The 27,065-nt window shown below is 32.5% G+C and overlaps 1 non-coding gene across 1 annotated transcript; it reads left to right on the forward strand.

Annotated features, from left to right (window-relative positions):
• Positions 1–7,196: 7,196 nt before the first annotated feature.
• Positions 7,197–7,304, forward strand: LOC112753110 (small nucleolar RNA R71). Its single transcript, XR_003177509.1, has one exon. It is a non-coding gene; the product is annotated as a small nucleolar RNA R71 (small nucleolar RNA).
• The last annotated feature ends 19,761 nt before the right edge of the window (positions 7,305–27,065 follow it).

Raw genomic sequence — 27,065 nt, forward strand, 5'->3', positions numbered from 1 at the left:
TATTGAGATCTCGTCATTCTCATAATTTTCAGGTACCTGAACGTCTTCTGGCGTTATATTAGAATTTTGGACAGCTGCAGGTGTCTTTACTATGTCTTTTTCAACAGGAATAGTATTTACCTCTTTTCTCTTTCGAGGATTTTTATCTTTGGAACCGACAGGCCTGCCATGCTTCTGGCGTATATTTGCTTCAGTGGCTATTTGTCCTACTGGGACATCAATTCAAAGTGGGGCATTTTCTGCCCTGCCACGCTTCTGGCGTGAATTTGCTTCAGTGGCTACTTGTCCTACTGGGACATCAATTCGAATTGGGGCATTTTTCGCTGGTATATAAGATTTTGTTATCCTCTTTGTATTGGAAAATGCATCAGGTAATTCATTTGCTATTCTTTGCAAATGTATAATCTTTTGAACTTCTAGTTCACATTGCCCTGATCGAGGATCTAAATGCATCAACGATAATGCATTCCAATTAAGTTCCTTTTCGGGAAGCTTATTCTCTCCCCCTAATGTTGAAAATTTTGATTCATCAAAATGACAATCCGTAAACCGGGCTTTAAATACATCTCCAGTTTGTATCTCAAGATACCTCACTATAGAGGGAGAATCATATCCAACATATATCCCCAATTTTCTTTGGGGTCCCATTTTGGTGCGATTAGGTGGTGCAATGAGAACATATATCGCACACCCAAATATTCTTAAATGGGAAATATTTGACTGCTAGCCAAAAGCTAATTGCATAGGAGATAACTGATGGTAACTCGTTGGCCTCAAACGAATAAGTGATGCGGCATGTAAAATAGCATGCCCCCAAACCGAGGTTGGGAGATTTGTTCTTATAAGCAAGGGTCTAGCGATTAATTGGAGGCGCTTAATAAGTGATTCTGCTAACCCATTTTGTGTGTGAACATAAGCTACTGGATGTTCAACACTTATTCCATTAGCCATATAATAAGCATCAAAAGCTTGTGAAGTAAATTCACCAACATTGTCAAGGCAAATTGCTTTGATTGGATTTTTTGAAAATTGTGCTTTTAATCGAATAATTTGAGCCAGTAATCTCGCAAACGCCAGGTTGCGAGAAGACAATAAGCACACATGTGACCATCTCGAAGATGCGTTTATCAGGACCATAAAATATTTAAAAGATCCACATGGTGGATTAATAGGTCCACATATATCACCTTGAATCCTTTCTAGAAATTCAGGGGACCCAAATCCAATTTTTACTGGTGATGGCCTTAAAATTAACTTCCCTTGAGAACATGCAGCACAACAAAATTCACTAGATTTAAGAATCTTCTGGTTCTTTAGTGAATGTCCATGAGAGTTTTCAATAATTCTCCTCATCATGGTTGTTCCCGGATGACCCAATCTATCATGCCAAGTTATGAATTCATTTGGGCAAGTAAACTTCTGGTTTACAATGGCATGTGATTCAATTGCACTAATCTTGGTATAATACAATCCAAATGAAAGTAAGGGTAACTGGTGCACGAAATTGTGATCTCAGGCAACGGCGCCAAAAACTCTGTACGCACGTCTTAATAAATCGTTTTCCATTAACAACTTTGATACAACTAACCAGTAAGTGCACTGGGTCGTCCAAGTAATAAACCTTACGTGAGTAAGGGTCGATCCCACGGAAATTGTTGGTATGAAGCAAGCTATGGTCACCTTGTAAATCTCAGTCAGGCGGATATCAAATAGTTATGGAGTTTTCGAAATTAATAATAAATAAACAGAAAATAAAGATAGAAACACTTATGTAATTCATTGGTGAGAATTTCAGATAAGCGTATAGAGATGCATTCGTCCCTCTGAACTTCTGCTTTCCTGCTGTCTTCATCCAATCAATCCTACTCCTTTCTATGGCTGGCTTTTTGTAAGGACATCACCGTTGTCAATGGCTACTTTTTATCCTCTCTGGAAAATGGTCCGATGCGCTGTCACTGCATGGCTAATCGTCTAGAGGCATCACCCTTGTCAATGGCTGCATCCCATCCTCTTGTGAAAATGGTCCAAATGCTCTGTCACGGCATGGCTAATCATCTGAGGTTCTCGATCATACTGGAATAGGATTCACCCTCCTTTTGCATCTGTCACTACGCCCAGCACTCACGAGTTTGAAGTTCGTCACAGTCATTCAATCCCAGAATCCTACTCGGAATACCACAGACAAGGTTTAGACTTTCCGGATTCTCATGAATGCCGCCATCAATCTAGCTTATACCACGAAGATTCTAATTAAGAGATCCAAGAGATACTCATTCAATCTAAGGTAGAACGGAAGTGGTTGTCAGGCACGCGTTCATAGGGAATGATGATAATTGTCACGTTCATCACATTCATGTTGAAGTGCGAATGAATATCTTAGAAGCGGAATAAGTTGAATTGAATAGAAAAACAGTAGTACTTTGCATTAATTTATGAGGAACAGCAGAGCTCCACACCTTAATCTATGGAGTGTAGAAACTCTACCGTTAAAAATACATAAGTGAAAGGTTCAGGCATGGCCGAGAGGCCAGCCCCCATGATCTAAGAACTAGGCGTCCCAAGATGATCCGAAGATGTAAATACAATAGTAAAAAGTCCTATTTATACTAAATTAGTTACTAGGGTTTACAGAAGTAAGTAATTGATGCATAAATCCACTTTCGGAGCCCACTTGGTGTGTACTTGGGCTGAGCTTGAATGTTACACGTGCAGAGGCTCTTTCTGGAGTTGAACGCCAGGTTGTAACGTGTTTCTGGCGTTCAACTCTGGTTTGTAACGTGTTTCTGGCGTTTAACTCCAGACAGCAGCGTAGAACTGGTGTTCAACGCCCTTTTGCATCGTCTAATCTCGAACAAAGTATGGACTATTATATATTGCTGGAAAGCCCTGAATGTCTACTTTCCAACGCAATTAGAAGCGCGCCATTTCAAGTTCTATAGCTCCAGAAAATCCACTTTGAGTGTAGGGAGGTCAGAATCCAACAGCATCAGCAGTCCTTGTTCAACCTCTGAATCTGATTTTTGCTCAAGTCCCTCAATTTCAGCTAGAAAATACCTGAAATCACAGAAAAACACACAAACTCATAGTAAAGTCCAGAAATGTGAATTTAACATAAAAACTAATGAAAACATCCCTAAAAGTAACTAGATCCTACTAAAAACATACTAAAAACAATGCCAAAAAGCGTATAAATTATCCGCTCATCACAACACCAAACTTAAATTATTGCTTGTCCCCAAGCAACTGAAAATCAAATAGGATAAAAATAAGAGAATATACTATAAATTCCAAACTATCAATGAAACATAGCTCCAATCAGATGAGCGGGACTTGTAGCTTTTTGCCTCTTGAATAGTTTTGGCATCTCACTTTATCCATTGAGGTTCAGAATGATTGGCATCTATAGGAACTCAGAGTTCAGATAGTGTTATTGATTCTCCTAGTTCAGTATGATGATTCTTGAACACAGCTACTTTATGAGTCTTGGCCGTGGCCCTAAGCACTTTGTTTTCCAGTATTACCACCGGATACATAAATGCCACAGACACATAATTGGGTGAACCTTTTCAGATTGTGACTCAGCTTTGCTAAAGTCCCCAATTAGAGGTGTCCAGGGTTTTTAAGCACACTCTGTTTTTTTGCTTTGGACCTTGACTTTAACCGCTCAGTCTCAAGTTTTCACTTGACACCTTCACGCCACAAGCACATGGTTAGGGACAGCTTGGTTTAGCCGCTTAGGCCAGGATTTTATTCCTTTAGGCCCTCCTATCCACTGATGCTCAAAGCCTTGGGATCCTTTTTATTACCCTTGCCTTTTGGTTTTAAGGGCTATTGGCTTTTTGCTCTTGCCTTTTGGTTTTAAGAGCTTTTGTCTTTTTCTGCTTGCTTTTGCTCTCTTTTTTTTTTGCTATTTTATTTTATTTTTTTCTGCAAGCTTTGTTCTTTGCTGCTTTTTCTTGCTTCAAGAATCATTTTTATGATTTTTCAGATTATCAAATAACATGTCTCCTTGTCATCATTCTTTCAAGAGCCAACATATTTAACATTCTAAAACAACAACTTCAAAAGACATATGCACTGTTCAAGCATTCATTCAGAAAACAAGAAGCATTGTCACCACATCAATATAATTAAACTAAGTTCAAGAATAAATTTGAAATTCATGTACTTCTTGTTCTTTTGAATTAAAACATTTTTCATTTAAGAGAGGTGATGGATTCATAGGACATTCATAACTTTAAGACAAAGTTACTAACTACTAATGATCATGTAATAAGACACTAACATAGATAAGCACTTAATATGAAGAAAACAAAAAACAGAGAATTTAAGAACAAGGAATGAGTCCACCTTAGTGATGGTGACGTTTCCTTCTTGAGGAACCAATGATGTCCTTGAGCTCTTCTATGTCTCTTCCTTGTCTTTGTTGCTCCTCCCTCATTGCTCTTTGATCTTCTCTAATTTCATGAAGGATGATGGAGTGCTCTTGATGTTCCACCCTTAATTTTTCCATGTTGGAACTTAATTCTCCTAGGGAGGTGTTGATTTGCTCCAAAAAATTTTGTGGAGGAAAGTGCATCCCTTGAGGTATCTCAGGGATTTCTTGATGGTGAGCTTCCTCATGCGTTTCTTGAGCTCCATGAGTAGGCTCTCTTGTTTGCTCCATCATTTTCTTAGTGATGGGCTTGTGAGATGAATCTTTCCATCTCCCATGGCTCAGAGGTGGAAGCAATTGCCTTCCCTTTTCTCTTTCTTGAGGTTTCTCTGGCCTTAGGTGCCATTAATGGTAATGGAAAAACAAAAAGCTTATGCTTTTACCACACCAAACTTAGAATATTGCTCGCCCTCGAGCAAGAGAAGAAAGAATAGATGAAGAAGAAGAAGATATGGAGGAGATGGAGGGATGTGTGTATTCGGCCATATGGGTGGGATTGGGTGGGAAAGAGATTTTGAATTTTGAAGGTAGGTGGGGTGTATGGATGTGAGTGGTAAATGGAAAACAGAAGGGATGACCATGAATGGAGAGAGAGTGAGTGGTGGTAGGTGGGGATCCTGTGGGGTCCACAGATGTTGAGATGATCCTGTGGGGTCCACAGATCCTGAGGTGTCAAGGAATTGCATCCCTGCACCAATTAGGCATGTAAAATGCCTTTGCATGCAATTCTGGCGTTGAACGCCAGCCAGATGCTTGTTTCTGGCGTTCAGTGCCAGCTCTTCTTCACTGTGCATTTCTGGCGTCTGAACGCCAGGATGCTGCTTGTTTCTGGCGTTCAACGCCAGAAACATGCTCTGTTCTGGCGTTGAACGCCAGTGAGATCCTCCTCCAGGGTGTGATTTTTCTTCTGTTGTTTTTGATTCCGTTTTCAATTTTTATATTTATTTTGTGACTCCACATGATCATGAACCTAATAAAACATGAAAAACAATGAAAATAAATTAAAATTAGATAAATAAAAATTGGTTTGCCTCCCAACAAGCGCTTCTTTAATGTCAATAGCTTGACAGTAGGCTCTCATGGAGCCTCACAGATGTTCAGAGTATTGTTGAGACTCCCCAATACCAAACTTTCAACACCAAACTTAGAGTTTGGTTGTGGCCTCCCAACACCAAACTTAGAGTTTGACTGTGGGGGCTCTGGTTGACTCTATTTTGAGAGAAGCTTATTGTGCCTCTTTTCCATGTTTACAGAAGGATAACCTTGAGTTGTAAACACAAGGGAGTCCTCATTCAATTGAAGGACTAGTTCACCTCTGTTAACATCAATCACAGCTCTTGCTGTGGCTAGGAAGGGTCTTCCAAGGATGATGAATTCATCCTCATCCTTCCCAGTATCTAGGATTATGAAATTAGCAGGGATGTAAAGGCCTTCAACCTTTACTAACATGTCCTCTACTTGTCCATAAGCCTGTTTTCTTGAATTGTCTGCCATTTCTAATGAGATTTTAGCAGCTTGCACCCCAAAGATTCCCAGTTTCTCTATTACAGAGAGGGGCATGAGGTTTATCCCTGAACCAAGATCACACAGAGCCTTTTCAAAGATCATGGTGCCTATGGTACAAGGTATTAAGAACTTTCCAGGATCCTGTTTCTTCTGAGGCAATCTCAGTTGATCCAATGCATTTAGTTCATTGGTGAACAGGGGAGGTTCATCTCCCCAAGTCTCATTACCAAATAAACTAGCATTCAGCTTCATGATTGCACCAAGGAACTTGGCTACTTGCTCTTCAGTAACATCCTCATTCTCTTCAGAAGAAGAATACTCATCAGAGCTCATGAATGGCATAAGGAGGTTCAATGGAATCTCTATGGTCTCTAGATGAGTCTCAGATTCCTTTGGTTCCTCAGAGGGAAGCTCCTCATTGATCACTGGACGTCCCAGGAGGTCTTCCTCACTGGGATTCACGTCCTCAACCTCCCTTATGGGTTCGGCCATGGTAATTAATTCAATGGCCTTGCACTCTGCTTTTGGATTTTCTTCTGTATTGCTTGGGAGAGTACTAGGAGGAGTTTCAGTGATCATCTTACTCAACTGGCCCACTTGTGCTTCCAAATTTCTAATGGAAGACCTTGTTTCATTCATGAAACTTACAGTGGCCTTAGATAGATCAAAGACTAAGTTTGCTAAATTAGAGGTATTTTGTTTAGAGTTCTCTGTCTGTTGTTGAGTGGATGATGGAAAAGGTTTATTATTGTTAAACCTGTTTCTTCCACCATTATTAAAGCCTTGTTGAGGCTTTTGTTGATCCTTCCATGAGAGATTTGGGTGATTTCTCCATGAGGGATTATAGGTGTTACCATATGGTTCACCCATATAATTCACCTCTGCTATTGCAGGGTTCTCAGGATCATAAGCTTCTTCTTCAGAAGATGCCTCTTGAGTACTGTTGGATGCAGCTTGCATTCCATTCAGACTCTGAGAAATCATATTGACTTGCTGAGTCAATATTTTATTCTGAGCCAATATGGCATTCAGAGTATCAATTTCAAGAACTCCCTTCTGCATAGGCGTCCCATTACTCACAGGATTCCTCTCAGAAGTGTACATGAACTGGTTATTAGCAACCATGTCAATGAGTTCTTGAGCTTCTGCAGGAATTTTTTTTTAGGTGAATGGATCTACCTGCAGAAGTATCCAATGACATCTTAGCTAATTCAGACAGACCATCATAAAATATATCCAGGATGGTCCATTCTGAAAGCATGTCAGAAGGACACTTTTTGGTTAGTCCTTTGTATCTCTCCCAAGCTTCATAGAGGGATTCACCTTCTTTCTGTATGAAGGTTTGAACATCCACTCTAAGCTTACTCATCTTTTGAGGAGGAAAGAACTTGGCTAAGAAAGCCTTGACCAGCTTATCCCAAGAGTTCAGGCTATCCTTAGGTTGAGAGTCCAACCATATTCTAGCTCTGTCTCTCGCAGCAAAAGGGAAAAGCATGAGCCTGTAGACTTCAGGATCTACTCCATTAGTCTTAACAGTATTACAGATCTGCAAGAATTCAGTTAAGAACTGAAAAGGATCTTCAGATGGAAGTCCGTGAAACTTGCAGTTCTGCTGCATTAGAGAAACTAATTGAGGTTTCAGCTCAAAATTGTTTGCTCCAATGGTAGGGATGGAGATGCTTCTTCCATGTAAATTGGAATTAGGTGCAGTGAAGTCACCAAGCATTCTCCTTGCATTATTATTATTATTTTCGGCTGCCATCTCCTCTTCCTGTTCGAAAATTTCTGAAAGGTGCTTGCTGGATTGTTGTAATTTAGCTTCTCTTAGTTTCCTCTTTAGAGTCCTTTCAGGTTCTGGATCTGCTTCAACAAGAATGTTCTTGTCCTTGCTCCTGCTCATATGAAAAAGGAGGGAACAGAAAAATAATAATAGGGATCCTTTTTGCCCAAGTATAGAGGTTCCCTTATGTGAGTAGAAGAAAAGAAGAAGAGAAAATCTGAACTCAGAGAGAGAGAGGGTTCGGATTTTTGGTGAGTGAGGGAGAGATGTTAGTAGATGAATAAATAATTAGAAGAGGATGAGAGGGGGAAGTTTTCGAAAATAATTTTTGAAAAAGAGTTAGTGATTTTCGAAAATTAAAAGAAGAAATAAATTAAAATTAAATTTTGAAACAATTAGTTAATTAAAAAGAATTTTTGAAAAAGAGGGAGATATTTTCGAAAATTAGAGAGAGAGAGAGTTAGTTAGGTAGTTTTGAAAAAGATGAGAAACAAACAAAAAGTTAGTTAGTTAGTTGAAACAAATTTGAAAATCAATTTTTGAAAAGATAAGAAGATAGGAAGTTAGAAAAGATATTTTAAAATCAAATTTTTGAAAAAGATATGATTTTGAAAAAAGATAAGATAAAAAAAGATATTTTTGAAAAGATATGATTGAAATTAGTTTTGAAAAAGATTTGATTTTTAAAATCACAATTAATGACTTGATTCACAAAAAATCACAAGATATGATTCTAGAACTTAAAGTTTGAATCTTTCTTAACAAGTAAGTAACAAACTTGAAATTTTTGAATCAAAACATTAATTGATGATGTTATTTTCGAAAATTAGGAGATAAAGATAAGAAAAAGATTTTTGAAAAATATTTTTAAAATTTTCGAAAATAACTAAGAAAAATGAAAAAGATTTGATTTTTGAAAAAGATTTTGAAAAAGATAAGATTTTTAAATTGAAAATTTGATTTGACTCATAAGAAACAATTAAATTTTAAAATTTTTTGAAAAAGTCAATCCAAATTTTCGAATTTTATGAGAGAAAAAAGGAAAGATATTTTTTTGATTTTTTTTGAATTTTTATGATGAGAGAGAAAAACATGAAAAAGATGCAATGCATGAAAATTTTGGATCAAAACAATGAATGCATGCAAGAATGCTATGAATGTCAAGATGAACACCAAGAACACTTTGAATGTCAAGAACTTATTTTTGAAAAATTTTTTATGCAAAGAAAACATGCAAGACACCAAACTTAGAAATCTTTCATGTTCAGACACTATGAATGCGAAAATGCACATGAAAAACAAGAAAAGACACAAAACAAGAAAACATCAAGATCAAACAAGAAGACTTACCAAAAACAACTTGAAGATCATGAAGAACACTATGAATGCATGAATTTTTCGAAAATTTTATGCAAACTTTAAAACATGCAATTGACACCCAACTTAAAATTGACTCAAGTCTCAAACAAGAAACATGAAATATTTTTTTGATTTTTATGATTTTCTAAATTTTTTTTTTTGGATTTTTCGAAAATTAATGTGAAAAAGAAAAATAAGGATTCCAAAATTTTTAACATGAATTCCAAGAATCTTGTACTCTTAGTCTAAAGCTCCAATCTGAGGGTAGGACATGGCTTAATAGCCAGTCAGCTTTAGGATATACATCAGGCATGCAACAGCTGATATTCCAATTAACTTGCCTCTATGCTGATGGTTGGAAGCCCCTATCCTAAAAGAATTAGGCATGACTTTACAGCCAGCCAGGCTTCAACATTTTTCATGAAACTCTAGAATTCATTCTTAAAAATTCTGAAATAATTTTCGAAAACAGATGAGAAATTTTTGAAAGATTTTTGAAAAATTTTTGAAAATTTTTTTGAAAACAAAAAAAGAAGAAAATTACCTAATCTGAGCAACATGATGAACCGTCAGTTGTCCAAACTCGAACAATCCCCGGCAACGGCGCCAAAAACTTGGTTTACGAAATTGTAATCTCAGGCAACGGCGCCAAAAACTCTGTACGCACGTCTTAATAAATCGTTTTTCATTCACAACTTCGATACAACTAACCAGCAAGTGCACTGGGTCGTCCAAGTAATAAACCTTACGTGAGTAAGGGTCGATCCCACGGAGATTGTTGGTATGAAGCAAGCTATGGTCACCTTGTAAATCTCAGTCAGGCGGATATCAAATAGTTATGGAGTTTTCGAAATTAATAATAAATAAACAGAAAATAAAGATAGAAACACTTATGTAATTCATTGGTGAGAATTTCAGATAAGCGTATAGAGATGCATTCGTCCCTCTGAACTTCTGCTTTCCTGCTGTCTTCATCCAATCAATCCTACTCCTTTCTATGGCTGGCTTTTTGTAAGGACATCACCGTTATCAATGGCTACTTTTTATCCTCTCTGGAAAATGGTCCGATGCGCTGTCACTGCATGGCTAATTGTCTGGAGGCATCACCCTTGTCAATGGCTGCATCCCTACCTCTTGTGAAAATGGTCCAAATGCTCTGTCACGGCACGACTAATCATCTGAGGTTCTCGATCATACTGGAATAGGATTCACCCTCCTTTTGCGTCTGTCACTACGCCCAGCACTCGCGAGTTTGAAGTTCGTCACAGTCATTCAATCCCAGAATCCTACTCGGAATACCACAGACAAGGTTTAGACTTTTCGGATTCTCATGAATGCCGCCATCAATCTAGCTTATACCACGAAGATTCTGATTAAGAGATCCAAGAGATACTCATTCCATCTAAGGTAGAACGGAAGTGGTTGTTAGGCACGCATTCATAGGGAATAATGATGATTGTCATGTTCATCACATTTATGTTGAAGTGCGAATGAATATCTTAGAAGCGGAATAAGTTAAATTGAATAGAAAAACAGTAGTACTTTGCATTAATTTATGAGGAACAGCAGAGCTCCACACCTTAATCTATGGAGTGTAGAAACTCTACCGTTAAAAATACATAAGTGAAAGGTTCAGGCATGGCCGAGAGGCCAGCCCCCATGATCTAAGAACTAGGCATCCCAAGATGATCCGAAGATGTAAATACAATAGTAAAAAGTCCTATTTATACTAAATTAGTTACTAGAATTTACAGAAGTAAGTAATTGATGCATAAATCCACTTCCGGGGCCCACTTGGTGTGTGCTTGGGCTGAGCTTGAATGTTACACGTGCAGAGGCTCTTTCTGGAGTTGAACGCCAGGTTGTAACGTGTTTCTGGCGTTCAACTCTGGTTTGTGACGTGTTTCTGGCGTTTAACTCCAGACAGCAGCGTAGAACTGGCGTTCAACGCCCTTTTGCGTCATCTAATCTCAAACAAAGTATGGACTATTATATATTGATGGAAAGCCCTGAATGTCTACTTTCCAACGCAATTGGAAACGCGCCATTTCGAATTCTGTAGCTCCAGAAAATCCACTTTGAGTGCAGGGAGGTCAGAATCCAACAGCATCAGCAGTCCTTCTTCAACCTCTGAATCTGATTTTTGCTCAAGTCCCTCAATTTCAGCCAGAAAATACTTGAAATCACAGAAAAATACACAAACTCATAGTAAAGTCCAGAAATGTGAATTTAACATAAAAACTAATGAAAACATCCCTAAAAGTAACTAGATTCTACTAAAAATTTACTAAAAACAATGCCAAAAAGCGTATAAATTATCCGCTCATCAGTAACTTTTCTAATATTACCTTTTTATGTAAATCATGAGTTGTGATACATAATACTCATGATTTCCCTCATTCATAGTCTCAATATGATATCTATTTCGACGAATATCTTTAAAATTCAACAAGTTTCTTCGAGACTTGGTAGACAATAGTGCATTATTTATTATGAATTTTGTTCTTTCAGGAAACAAAATTATAGCTCTTTCAAAGCCTTCTATCACATTGCCCGAGCCAATAATAGTATTAACATTTCATCTTTTGGCACAAGATAGGTAAAATATATATTACTTTTAAGAATAGTGTGTGAACTTGCACTATCCGCAAGGCAAATATCTTCAGAATATGTCCTTGCCATTTTTCTTCAAAAACAAATAATAATAATAAAATGAGCAAAAGTACATGCACAGTAAAAATTATTCACATGAATACTTAATAAACACACATATTAAACTATTTCATCATTGATCAAATAGCCAATATTTCCTTCAGAATTCTTAAAGAAATTAGATACATCATAATGAGTGGTGAAATTTTCATCATTTGAAACAAAATTTGTTTCCTTTTCTTTGTCATCCTTTTTCAAGGATGCTTGATAAAGATCAACTAGGTGCCTTGGGGTACGACAGGTACGTGACCAATGGCCCTTTCCACACAACGGAAGCATTTATCCTCAATTGATATACTTTGCCCAGTGTTTCTTTCTTTATCCCACTTCTGGTGAGATCTTTTCTTGTGAACATAATTTCTTTTCCTTCCATAATTTTTCTTGTTATCAAAATCTTGCCATTTACCTCTTCTGGGGTTATAATTTGCCGCATTTGCTTTAGGAAATGGGGCGGCGCCATCTGGGCGCATTTCATAATTTCTTAAGAGCAACTCATTGTTGCGTTCAACAACAAGAAAGCAAGAAATTAGCTCAAAATATTTTTAAATCAGTTTTCTCGATACTGCTGCTGCAGGAGCACTTTCGAAGCATGGAATGTCGAGAAAATTTTTTCTAACATATCGGGCTTGAGGAAGTATCACATGATTGTACCTTTCTTCAAGGTCTTTCTACAGATCTGCAGGATCTTTTAATGTGGGATATTCATTTTTCAATCATTCTTCAAGATGACGACGAAGGAAAAATATGGCTTTGGCTTTATCCTTCTGGGATGTATTATTTTCAGTTTTAATGGTATCTTCAAGATCCATTAAATCAAGATGGATTTTAGCATCTAGTATCCATGATAAATAATTATTTTCAGATATATCAAAAGAATTAAATTCAAGATGAAAGAGTTTCGACATAATAAAAATTTGTTACCTGAAGTCTTCCTAAAATTTCGTTAGAGCTTCGTGCTGATAACGTGTTATAAAATAAATATAAAATAAATAAGAAAGAGGTAATATAAAATAAGAAATATAGTTAGATAAATCTAGTAATAATATTCACCACGATTTCAATATAATAAGAATGATTAATATATTACTAGATTATATGCTGTAGTATATATATAACTAAATAAATAAATAAAGAAGAGGTAACAAATATAAAGAGAGAGAAGTATTGCAACATAAAAGAGAGAAGGAATTGTTTATTGCTTGTGTGTATCCCTTCTTTGCCTCGTACATGTATTTATAGGCACACAAAGTTTACATTTCAAACTTCATTTATTTCTTTCAACATAGGGAAAATGTGCCCTCATAAATGGGCATCCATCATCCTTATCCATCTTCGTCACAATAAGTGTTTCATTAATTGTTTGTTTAACAAATATTATAGTCTAAAAATGTCTCAATTTAGGTATTCTACCGCTGTCGATGGAAGTTAAACCTATAGTAATTCAGGGTGACCATAATATTTTTTATAGTATTATATAAAAAATATTTTTTAAAATGAATATACCCATTATTGTAATTAATTTTCTTTATCAATCTGTTATCTTTTACCTAACAAACAATATCCATGTTGAATATATTATTTTCATCAGAAGCCATATATAATTGATTGATAATTCTATATATAAAAATACTCATGTGGTAACTAAATACCATATTGTTATCTCGCTAAAGTTGATTCTCCTATAATTATGCGAATGTGATTCTCCTATGATTACGCGAATGTATAGTACTATTAGATGAAAATTGATTGGATTACATTTATGTCCAATGAGGTAGGTGATCTTTTAGGCCTAATCACGATCAGAGTTGAGGAAGGTTTGAAAAATGCTAACAATACAAATACTTTTTTATTTTTAATACCCAATAATAAATATATCAATTAAAATTAATATTATTCCTTACAAAATCATAAAATGTATAGCATACTCAAAACATATTCAATCCGTATTAACTGTCATTGTTCATCAGTTACATTATGACAAATCTGGTTATTAAAAAAGATTAAAATTAACGTAAATATACACAATATTATTTTATGCTTTTTATTTTTATTTTATTATCATAAAAAATCATACATATTATAAGAGAACTTCATCTTTTTACTAACGGTTCTTCCATTCAATGGTTTCTATAAAAAAAAGGCATAATAATATTGTATTTGGCAAGAATATATGAGATTTTGAAAGGTTGAAACATAGGTTTAGTCCATAACATATTCGTAGATGAAGTGAAGAGTAAATAAAAAGATAGCTAATAAAAAAAAGAATAAATTATCCTTTGTATCCATGAAAGATACAAACGTTGACAAATATACCTATATAAGAATAAAACGACAATTGTACCCACAGAAGATAGCTTCCGTGTGCCAAGAATACCCTAACGGACCAATTGTGTAATTAATGTCTGGGTACTCTTGGCACACGGAAGCAATCTTCCGTAGGTATAATTGTCGTTTTATTCTTATATGGGTATATTTGTCAGCATCTGTATCTTTTATGCGTACAAATGGTAATTTATTCAATAAAAAAATAAATGGTTAAAGATTTCTCAATACTAACCGTCGTAGTGTATGACAGGTGTTCTATAATTTTTTTGGATTTGATTGTTTCTTTATTATTATATGTTGTTCTATTTAATTTATGCTAAAAAGACTTGTGATAATCACCTTATCGTAGTAGTGTAAAAGTTGTAAGTATTATATTTACTTTATATACTCTTAAATCTCATGCCCTTGATGGATATTTGTAACTGGATAATTATTAAAAGAAATAATTGGTTTAATATCTATTTTATATTCTATTTAAATTATAATAATGAGTAAATATTTTTTTCAAAATAAATAACGCGATTTTTTATAAAAACAACGTTTAAATAATTGTAAAATTAGATTATACCACATGTAATGATAAATATCTTGATATTAGATCTGCTATAAAATAAATTTTTAGGAATATTATATTATATTATATAATTTAATTATATTTTTTTCATCTTCAATCTATATTATTTGCCATATTTCTAAAAAGGGTTATTCAATTTTTTTTAAATTATTAAATCAAATCAGTTACAATTTATATAATTATGGTTAAACTCAAATTTTTATTTATTTTGTCATATATATATATATATATATATATATATATTAAATTCTTTAATTAAATACTTATTTGATTACGAAATGATATTACATGTTACTTTTATATTGGCAATTAAATTTTAATTACTATACAAATATTATATTTTAAGTAAATGTATATTTTATTATTATTTTAAAAATTATTATATAATTTTAAGATCATTTAATTATGTTTATTTTTTTAAAAGCATTGTTATTATTGGAAAGTAACTAATGTTTGTGATAGTCTAAAATTAAAAAATAAAAATACAAAATATTAATATACTGAATTTTTGAAGTATAAATCTTGAAGAAAATATATGTAGTTATAATTAATGATCATAATTAAAAGTCTTTATTTTATTTCAATTTATTCAGGACATGTTTATCTTAAATTTTATTTTTTTTATTAATTATAATTTTTTTATACATTTAATTGTCATTGATTTATATAAATTAAAATGTATATATCTAAAAAAATAGAAATGTATCTAAAAAATAAAAAAATATATATCTTTTTGTTAGTAATATGTCACTTTAGCTTCTTTTTTTTGGCATCATATCTTACATTTTTACTATAATTAAAAGTTAGCGATAAATTATTAAATATAAATTAGTAAAAAAAATATAATACTTAATGAATTATCATAATCACATTTAAAAGTATTTAAGTTATTTTTTATAATAAAAATGATATACTTCAAAAAATATTTGTATATAATTTATTAACAAATATATAAGATATTTATCATAATTTTTATTTTTAATAAAAATATCATTGTATTAAAATGATGCATTTTAAAGATGTATAAATAAAATTTTTATTAAAAAAAATTTCAAGATAGCAAATAAAATTTTATTTTTGTTTTATCCTTAACATTTAGTTTTAATTTTACCTTTAGAGTTTCAATATGTTTCAATTAAACCATTAGGGTGAATAACATTAATTATAACCAATTAATTATATTATTTGATTTGATCAAAATTAAATAAATATTAAATTATTTAATAAATAATAAACAAATAAATAAAATAAATAAATTTAATTTGAATTATTTTCTTATTATTTTTTATATCTAGAAATTAGAATGTATTTTTATGTATTTTGATTAATAATTCTTAAAGGAGTTACTATTTTATTTACTAACATTTTAAATTTTTTATAATATTTTCATAAAACTTGATTAATAGGTTCTTCTTCACAATGTTTTTCTTGAATTTTTTAACAAAAATATATCTTAATTTTTGTCTTTCATCTTTTATATTCATTGATTATACTAATTTTTTTACAGTGTATTTTTATCAACTACATGCATTATTTTTCTACTTTTTTTTTGTTTACTTTTTTAATTATTTTATTACCTTATTTTTTATTATTTATTTTAATTCCACTCCTCATATGTTTATTGTATTTCACTTCATCTTAGCTTCAATTTCATAGTTAACTTTCAATTATATAAAATTTAATTTTCTTTTAAAACATGCTTAAATATATTATCTATTATATACAATCATTAGGATAAACAAATAAATATAAATTGAATATATAATTTAATTTTAATTTAAACTAAAAACTAAATGAATTGTCAGAAAAATAGCAACCAGTTTTGTTTTTAATTTTTCTATAATTTATTTAAAGGTAAAAATCTCTCTATAACCACTAACATCGCCGATAACAAAATTATAAGTCTCTATAAAATAAAAATAAAAAATATATATATAATTTTAAAGTTATTAATCATAGACTATGAACAAATTTTAAAAAAAAAAAAATTTATGGATCAACATGTAATTTTTTTATATTTTTATTTTTTTCTAAAATTTTTCAGACTTATCAACATTTAAGTTGTCTATACATCACTTCTCAAAATATTATGATTTCACAAATTATAATATGTAGAGTAAATCACCTTTATAAACCATCTGCAAACCAATTTTACGTATATCTGCCAAAGCAAAAAAAATTGCGCGCATGTCTCAATTTACATATCTATATAAATCAAATTTATGGAGTTCGAATTATGTGTTTTCGTAGTAAATCGAATCTATAAGATTTGAATTACTTGGATGCTATCTATGCTACTAAATCAAACGAAGGAGATTCGATTTACAATGAGCTGGATTGCTATTAAGTGAGTATAAATCGAACCTTATTGCTTCGATTTAGCATGGACCATATAAATCGAAATTTATAGATTCAATTTAGTAGGGGATGACATAATTCGAATTCATTGAATTCAATTTACTTTCGAATCACAACGTCAAGTAATTCGAATCCTATACTTATTACCCTAATTCGAATTTATTAAATTCGATTTATATAGAAATGTAAATGGAGATAACTAGGTAACGTTTTTAGGTTTGGGGGATTTAGATAATTTTGAGGTGGCTTTGGTTTATCAACATAAATTAACCTAACATGTGATATTAGTTATTGTTATATATATATATATATATATATATATATATATATATATATATATATATATGAAAAAATGTGACTTATTTATATATTGTTTGGATTAAAAAAATTTGTAGGAAAATAAAATGTTGGAGAAAAAAATAGATGAAAAATTAATTTTTTATTGTTTGGATCAACAAAAAAATTGAATGAAAAAGATAAAAATGTATGTGGAGCTCATGTAAATTTTTTCTCTTCAAAGTTGCAAAGAAAACTTATGCAGAAGTGCAAACATGGGTTAAAATACAGAGTTACTATTTGAATTATAATTTATATATAATATATAAAAATATTAATATAATTTTACTCTATTATAATTTTTTCTCTTACTTTTTCTTCCATCCAAACAAAAGAAATTTTTCCTCTATTTTCTTTTCATTCATTTTTTCTTTATCTAAACACACACACAAAAATATACTTTTCTTTTCATTTTGTTTCCTCTCATTTTCTTTCTTTCTATTTTCTATTCTCTTATTTTTTATCTTATATTTAAACAATAGTTTAGTGTTTATCTATTTATCTTCTATTAATATTGTTATAACAAGGATACATGTGACTGCATAAAAATGATGTAAGACCCGGTTAATTAATGGTTAATTAACCCATAAATGAGAATTTATTCTAGAAAGCCAAAAATGTTATTTTTATGGCTTAATATGATAGAGGAGATTGAGACGAGAATTTCGATACCAATTTTATAGAAATCGGACCAAGATTGGACCGAACGGACCAAACCGGGCCAACCGGACCCAAAATGGGCCCTTGGCCCAACTAAACTAAACCAAAACCCTAGTTTTTAGCACTCTCTCTCCTCATTTGAGACACTCACACGCTGAAAATGGAGGCCATGGAGGGAAGAACACTCTCTCAAGTTCTTACTCTCATTTGATCTTCAAACCACCATAACTTTTGATCTAGAGCTCCGATCGTTGCACCGTTTATGGCCACGTGTTCATCGCGGAGAGCTCTACAAAATCCATACAACTAATCTTGAGGTAAGTCACGTTTTGCTCTTCGAATTTCCAGCCTTGTTTTCGAGTTTCATGAGCAAAAATATTGAGATTTTGGGCTCTTTGATGTTATAGGACCCAACTCTCTTGAAGGAGAAGGTTAATCTTGTCTCCTTGGACCTTAGGTATGGTAAGATTCTCAACCCTAGTATAATTTTGTTGTTCTATGATGTTTGGGTATTGAGATGTTGTGTATGGGTATGATGATTGTGGCTTAGGTTGTGTATATGTGAATATTGGGGCTTGATTGAGACCTTGGAAAGCTTAAAAAGGGATTTTTGGTGGTAAAAATCTGTTCTTAAAGGTGTTGAGACCTAGAAAACTTGTGGACAAGTGATTTGGAAGTGCTCCGGTTGAGCTTGGGAAATCGGCTAAGGTATGGTCTCGGTTTCTCGTATCTAATATGTAATGTGGTAGGAAATACTTAGGCTAGAGGCCCTAAGATAGGCATTGAATTGATGATGTTGTTGAATGGTTGAGATATATGATGTGATCATATATGTGATTATGAATATTGATGCCTTGATTGTGTGATATATGAGAAAATGCATGTTGTGATATATGCTTGATGAATGATTGAGGTTGACTTGGTGGGTGGTACCATGTTGATGGTGAGTATGATGATGATTATGTATAATGATGGTTGATTGGAAATGGTATTATTGGAAATTAAGATGAAGAAGGATGTATGACATGATATTGTGTTTGTCCTTTAGCCATTTGATTGAGAAGTGATAAAATGGTTGGATGGTGGTTTTGGAAATTTTGGTAAAGTGTCAATGTGTGAGTTGAGGATGACTTGATGTTGATTTTGGTACATTTTGATTGATTTCAAAAAGGGTTGAAATTGGCATATTTTGGTTGATTTTGAAAAGAGTTGGAAATGGCTTGTTTTGAAAATGGCACCTTGTGGTTTTGTATGAAAATATGATTTTTGGGCATACTTTGACGGGACATAACTTGGACTACGGATCCCCATTTTATACCAAACTTGTTTAGAAATGAAATTGGATCCGGGATGTCCATGTCGTTCGAAGAACGGGCGAAAAATGATTAAAAATGAAAAAGTTATGTCCATCGGAAGATTGGGGGTTGAATCTGTGAATTCTGCAGCTTTTAACTTAGAAAATTTTTAGCAGAGTAACTCCCCACGCGTAGGCGCACTTGGCGCGTGCGCGTCGTTCTTCAAGAAGGTACCATCCAAGCGTGCGCGTGGTGTGCGCGGGCGCGTCGATGCGCTGCACCAAATGCCCAGCCTTTTTCCAGAGAGTTGTGCCAGAGTTGTGCCAGTTTTGTGCCTGGGGCACAAATGTACCCGCACGTCCGCGTGTATGACGCTTGCTCGTCGATGAGTTTTGTGGCCATCCACGCGTGCGCGTTGAGTGCACGTACGCGTGGCCCTGTTTTCATCCCAAGGTTGATTTTTGAGTTTTAAAAGCCAAATTTCATACTTCTAAGCCTCCGATCTCACCACTTATGTCTTAAATCATTATGATATGCCTAGAAATGAGAAAAGGAGCTAGGGGATGTGGTAACTTGCGAGTGAAGCAAGGGAAAAATAAATGATCAATGAGGATCAAAGATGATTATGTGAGATGCGGAGGATGGCAGTGGAAGTGCTTGTTATGCCATGGGCCGAAAGGTCGTGATTGTTAATGAATTGGCTGGTTATGGATTTAACCGTGAGCTGGATGGCTAGATTATTGCCGTGTTACGGCGGAGCCATGATTATGGCTAAGAATAAATGCATATATGCTGTCGAATGAATTGTGAATGTTGCACTTCCACTATCGGAGATGAGAGTTTTCCTGGGAGAAAGCAGTGGCTAGCCACCACGTGCTCCAGGTTGAGACTCGAAACTCTTTTGACCCTATGTTGTCAGGGTGGCCGGGCACTGTGAAAGCCCTAGATGAGCTCACCCCCATAAATATTCACCAGTGAGGGTGATGGATATGGATCATGATTATGATCAAGTTTATATTGAGTATAACTCGAGTTGGGGAGACACGACAGAGGGACAGTCCAATGGTTAGCTACCAGGACTTGTCGGGTTGGCTCTATAACCGACAGATGATATCATCAGCCATTAGGAACAGGCATTCATCATATGCATACTATGTGAATTGATTGAGATTGCCTTTTTGACTGCATATTACTTGCTATTTGTCTAAATGCCTTATCTTTTCCTATTTGTATATCTCTTGTTTGATTTAGCTGTGTTTGCTACATTATACTCCTGCTGGTGGTTGGGAGGTCTGAAAGAATTGGAAAGGGAAGTATTAGTTAGATTGAAGGATCTTTAGTCAGATGCCCTTTATGCTTTAGCTTGTTTATAAGCTTTGATTTTATCTGGAGGAAGTTCTAGGATTGCCTTCGACTTTCCTCTTTTATTATATATTATATATGTGGAAGCTGTTACCATGCTGGGAACCTCTGGTTCTCACCCATGCGGATTTTGTGGTTTTCAGATGCAGGACGTGAGGTTTCTCGCTGAAGCATGCTGGAGACTTCTGGATTAGCGAAGATCCTTTGTTCTCGAGACTCTGTTTTGATTTTATGATTTCTCTTAAATACTTTTATCTCGATTGAATAATACAAACTGTGATGACTCCTCTTAGAAGGGATTTTTGGAGAATAGGTTTTCTGTATTTGTGTCCTTTTAGGTTTCCTTGGGGTTTCCTTATTTTATTATATGTATATATTGCTATGCTCGGACCGGTTATCTTCGCATCCGGATTTGAGTTTTGATATTCCCGTTTTTGGCACTCTTTTGTATATATATAATCTCGCGTTAATTTATCCTTGTTTGTTACATTATCGATCGGAGTGTTGCGTTTTTTGAGTTACGATTTTTGTTGTACCCCCTTTTCTTCAAAGGCTCCTAGTTATAATTATTATTCACATTACTATATGTACTAAATTTTTATTTTAGAGGTCGTAATACCTTGCCATCTCTGAATTATGACTTAAGCATAAGACTCTGTATGGTAGGGTGTTACATTATGGTATCAGAGCCAGAACCCGGATCGATGTGCTAGCGAGGGCGCTGGACTCCCTTAGGGGGGTGGATTGTAAGGCCCACATCGGTTGGGGAGGGGAACGAAGCATGCCTTATAAGGGTGTGGATACCTCTCCCTAGCATGACACGTTTTGACGAGTGAGTGTGGGGGGCTTCGGCTAGCATCCCTATCGTCAAAGGCAAAACCGTGAGGCATTGTGTGCCAAAGCGGACAATATCGTGCTAGCGGGTGGTCTGGGCTGTTACAAATGATATAACCTAAACTTTGATTATCTGAGAATTTATTGAGTGGCTAGAATAGCTCCACATCACAAACCAATGAATGCTAGCAATATGGATGATCACAAAAACAGCCAAAAAAAGTATTTGCAGGAATTACTCGTATTTTGGGGTTAGATGGGGACTCGTGAAATCCTCATGACCTGCCATCCGAAAATGGATGGGGACTTGGGGTGGCAAACAGGCCAAAATCCGTCGGGCTGGCCCGCATAACCCGACAAAAAAGGAGGGTTGGTCTGCCAAACTTAAAAAGCTCGTCTACCCCGCACCGCCTAATCCATGAGCTTTGGCGGGCTTCGGTGGGACGGTGCAGGTTTTTCCGCTAGGCCAAGCTTTTATTTTGTCAAGACCATATTTTTTACAAATTTCTATGATGTTATTAATCTACAAGAGGATGAAGATGATAATTGAAGATGTTCTAAGTTATATTTTGGATTATGCTTTAATGTTTGATTGATTATAAACTTGAAGATGATTAATTATATATTTTGGATAATATTTGTTTTGCTTTGGACAATATTGATTTTATTATTTTGTTTCAAAAAGTTTGGTTTATAATTATGTTTATTACGTATTTATAATTATAATTTTTTTATATTTTTAGAAATTATAAGTTTATTGAAATTATTGTGAAATTATATATATTGTTTAATATTTAATGATTTATTAAAAAAAAAGAGAACCCGCCAATTCGCCAGCCTACCATTAGGTGGGGCGGGGAGAAATTTAAAACCGCCTTACTAGGTGGGGCGGAGAAGGCTAGTCCACTAGATCGCGGGCTTTTGGCGAGACAGGGCGGGCTTTCCTGTTTGCCACCCCTAATGGGGACACAGACATAAGTACCCGCGCCATGGAATAAAATTATTAATTTATCCTAATTTATATATACATAAATTCATTTGTTGAATTTAGTAACCCTAATTCTGCCTCCAATTCGAATTCTTCCTTTTTCTTTCAGACTCATTCTCAGCCTCAATCCTCTCTCTCTCTAACCCACTTTCTCTACCTCTCAAGTCCGTCACTATGTCGCTCAGTATCGTTCCAAAAAATTATGTTATGTTATTATGTTGGAATATGTTTTTATGTTTTCTCCTTTTGAAATGTTATTTTTTATAACGAATATATTATAAATTGTGTTGAATTATATTGAACTGATTATTTTATGATTATTATATTATGTCTTTTTGTGTTAATTTTTTTTCAAAAGTTTTCCGAAGAGATCTGCATTCTCTAAGGGATAATTAAACAAGAACTTACAATGACGGAGAAGGAACGTGGGCATTTTTTTAAAATAGGAGTGAGGGATGGGAAGGGGGATTCTCATGCTATTCTGAGTACTCATTACCATATCTAACTAGCAACGGAGATCCAATCTGAGTCAATTTAAGAGGGGACGCGTGGACTTCATCTGCACTGGGCCTTTAAGGTAATGAACTTAAGTCGGATTTGGGACCCTAACAATGGATTTTAGTTGATCTTGCTTGTATTGAGGTCTTACTAGGTCCAAATATATCTTGGATTAATATTTTGAGTCTTTTTTTTTTTTTTACCAAAGATAGGAGACTCGAATTCGCAACCTCTTAATTAAGTATGGGGAGACTATGGCATTTGAGCTATAACTCATTGGCAATATTTTGAGTCATTGTTATAGCAAATATTATACTATTTAATATTATAACACTTAGTATATGTAAAAGTTAAATATATTTACAAGACATTTTTTTAATTCAAACTAAAAAAATTAATTATCTCTTTTTTAGTTTTACATATTATTTTTTAATGTAACAAAAAAGTAAAAATAACAATAATAACTCACGTAATTAAAATAGATAATTTTAATATATACATGACACTATATATATCAAGGATTATTATATATGATATATAATTTTTTTTCTGTAATGACTATTTATATAATTTATTGAAGAATTTTTTTATCTTAATATTTAATAAATTAACATACAAAATAAGTAACTTAAGTCATCATTTAGGACCATAAATATAATAGTGCAAATATTTATTTATTTATTAGTAGTGAAAAATATGTAAATAGTATAAACTGATACTTTTTTAGTATAAAAGCAATAATAAAGGTTATTAATTAAGTTAATTACCTAATTAAAAAATTATAAAAAATTATTTAAATAATAATAACAAATAAGATCACTATTTTTATATATTACAAAGTTTATGAAAAAATTTTGGATAATGAATCAATTCTCAATAGATTATACATTAGTTCTGTCAAAAAAATAAATAATTTACATTGGATATTATTATTTACGTACTAATATAATATATATTTTTATATCGATTATTAAGTTTATAATTAATTTTTAATCCAATTCTTGGTAATTAAAATTTAAATGATTGAAATTTTTAAATGCTAAATATTTTACATCTAACCAATTTATTTTTTTATTAAAATTAAAAAAATGAGTCATTAATCAATTCTAAATTTAAATTTAAATTTGAGTAAGAAAATAAAAAATATTTTAAATTTTATCTCATTAACCAGAATTAATTTCAAGACAAGAAATTATTTTGCACATCATATATATATTGTAGGATAGTATGGTCATTTGCTATTTTTTAATGATAAATATTGTCAAATAAAATGGTGTAAGAAATTAGAAAAAAATGTATTTATAAATTTAGGAAATATTAATTTATTTTTTAATAGAATAAATTATATATTGAATAACAAAAGTTATTATTGGTTTCTCTTCACACTAACTAATACTCAACAATGGTGTTTCGGTACACTATGTTATCAAGAAATATTAATCGATCTAATAACTTTTGTAATGACATAAATTTATGAATTTGAAAATTTAAAAATTATTTTATAAAATGTGAAATTTTAACAAGTAACAATGTTGATCATATTGTTTTGACTTTAAGAATGGATACGATACCAACAAATAAAATTGCCCTAAGTAAATTTCAACAAAGACAAAAGTCCATAAGTACTTTTATTAATGAAAAATTAATCTATTTTAAAGACAAATACAATTTTTCTCTATGGATTTTCTAACTCGACAAGTCTAGGATTAATCCACCACATATTGATGCTCTATTTATTAAGGGTGAGATTCGAACTCCAAATACTTATTTAAGCAGACAAATGAAATAATCATTCAACCAATCCAAATTGATTAAAATAAATATTAATTATTTTTAATATTTTTAAATTATACAATATTTATAATAATAATTACTATATATATTTTTTATTTAAATTTTAATAAAAAAATTTATATAATTTTATGTATTACCCCGTGCAAGACACGGGAACATACCCTAGTATTACTAATTTTACAACCAAAATGTACCACATGTCACTCTCTTATTATAATTGGAATCAAAATTTTTTTTCCAAAATTAAAGAGTTTTCTCCTCCTTCCCCTCTCTCTTTCTCTATCTCTCTCATTCCTTCACCCACTCTATTTCTCTTCCTATACCTGCTCTATCTCTTTTATATATCAATTATAAATAACTAATTATAAATTTAACAACAAAAATATATATTATATTCTCTAATTACAATTAAAATTAAATTAAAATTAAAACTGAAATTAAAATTGAAATATTAAAATTGAAATATAACTATATTATATTACTAATTTAACAACCAAAATGTCACATGATACTCTCTCATTAAAATTAAGATGAAATATTTCCTCCAAAATTAATAAATTTCCTTTCTCTATAGTCTTATCTACCTCTCTCTCCTCTATTTCTCTCTACCCTTCCCATTCTATATATAATTTATAATTTATATTTGATATTACTAATTTGATAAACTAAAATGTATCACACGGTATTCTTTCATTACAATTATAATAAAATCTTTCCCTCCAAAATTAACAAACTCACTCCTTTTTCTTTATCTTTTTCTCTTTTTCTCTTATTCTCTATCTCTTTTTATATTTCTATTCTACAAGAAATAAAATTAATAAAATAACATAATTCAAATAGATTCACAAAATTATAAAATATATATTAAATTTATAATTAAATATAATTAAAAATAATTCCGTAATATTATTTACATAAATATTTTATTATTGTATGCATATTTTTTTATTTAATTTTAAATTTGTACCGTTTATCTTTTTAATTTATATTTTCACTTTTATTTCTTTAAATATTTATTACATATAATTTAGCTGCTAGAGACTTTTTCTCATATGATCTTTTTGTAAAAATAATTTAATTCAATAAATATTAATTTTTTTTGTCATAATCTCTAAATTAAGATAAAGTCGACGTAGTTTTAAAAGATTTAGATTCCCGTAATGTTTAAGATTTAGATTCCCGTAATAACATTACGAGCAAAAATACTAGTTAATGATTAATTTTGAAATTCATATCTTTTTAACATCAATAATGCGTTCATAGTTCTTAGGTAACTCCAATGGTCTTTTGCCTTGGTTATTGATAGATATTCTATTCATAATCACAATGCACAACCAAATCTCCTACCAGGTCTCTGGTTCTCGACACTTGAGAACCACCGATCTGCTTCTCAATGCCTTCAACACCGCCATTATTTCAGCAAATTTGGATCTCTGCAGTACTTAACACTATCATCCAGTCACAACCCCTCCTAATAAATAGTACATGAACAACCTAATTTCATTATGATGCTAAGATTGATTCCTCAAAGTTTATAGCAGCATCAACCATATTCTATCTTGTTTGAGATCAATTCATTTTATGTTTATTGGTCTAATCTGAAGAGTGATTTTTGTGAAAGTAGCTATTATTCACTTCCATCTAAAACTGAATCTGAAGCTTATAATCGAATGGTGGGTTCAACTAGAAACCAAATAAGCTGACAAAATATTAAATCAAGTGTCTCGCAATTATTTCAAAGGGACAAACTGAAATCCAAGTATAAAGGAAAATTCATACTAGAGATCTCCAATATTGTCTGTGCCAAAAGAAATTGTATTAGCATTCAAAAATATTCTACAAGAACAAATGCAATTTCAATCTGTACAACATTGTTTCACTTGTAATTCTTTATTCTAACCCCACTCATCACAATGCAGAGAAGATTTAGAAAATACCAAAGAAATAGGTGTAGAAATAGTTGTGCTTGACATTAGAATCCCCAAATCTTTCATGACAAGTGTAGCTGATAACAGACAACAAAACTCCAAACCATGTTTTAATAATAAAAGCTTTTCAACATGATTTTAAACAAGAACAATGTAATAATTCCTATATAGGATTTTTCAACAAGAAATAATGAAATAACTCAATTAAGCATTAACTGCTGAGTAACATTAGTTATGAAAATGAACAAGGGTTTTAAGATAACATTAATTACAACTGTACATTAATTATGGAAATGAACATAATGTACATATTTTCAATTG

This window comes from Arachis hypogaea, chromosome 15 (assembly GCF_003086295.3).
Source record: "Arachis hypogaea cultivar Tifrunner chromosome 15, arahy.Tifrunner.gnm2.J5K5, whole genome shotgun sequence".
NCBI classification, from domain to species: Eukaryota; Viridiplantae; Streptophyta; class Magnoliopsida; order Fabales; family Fabaceae; genus Arachis; species Arachis hypogaea.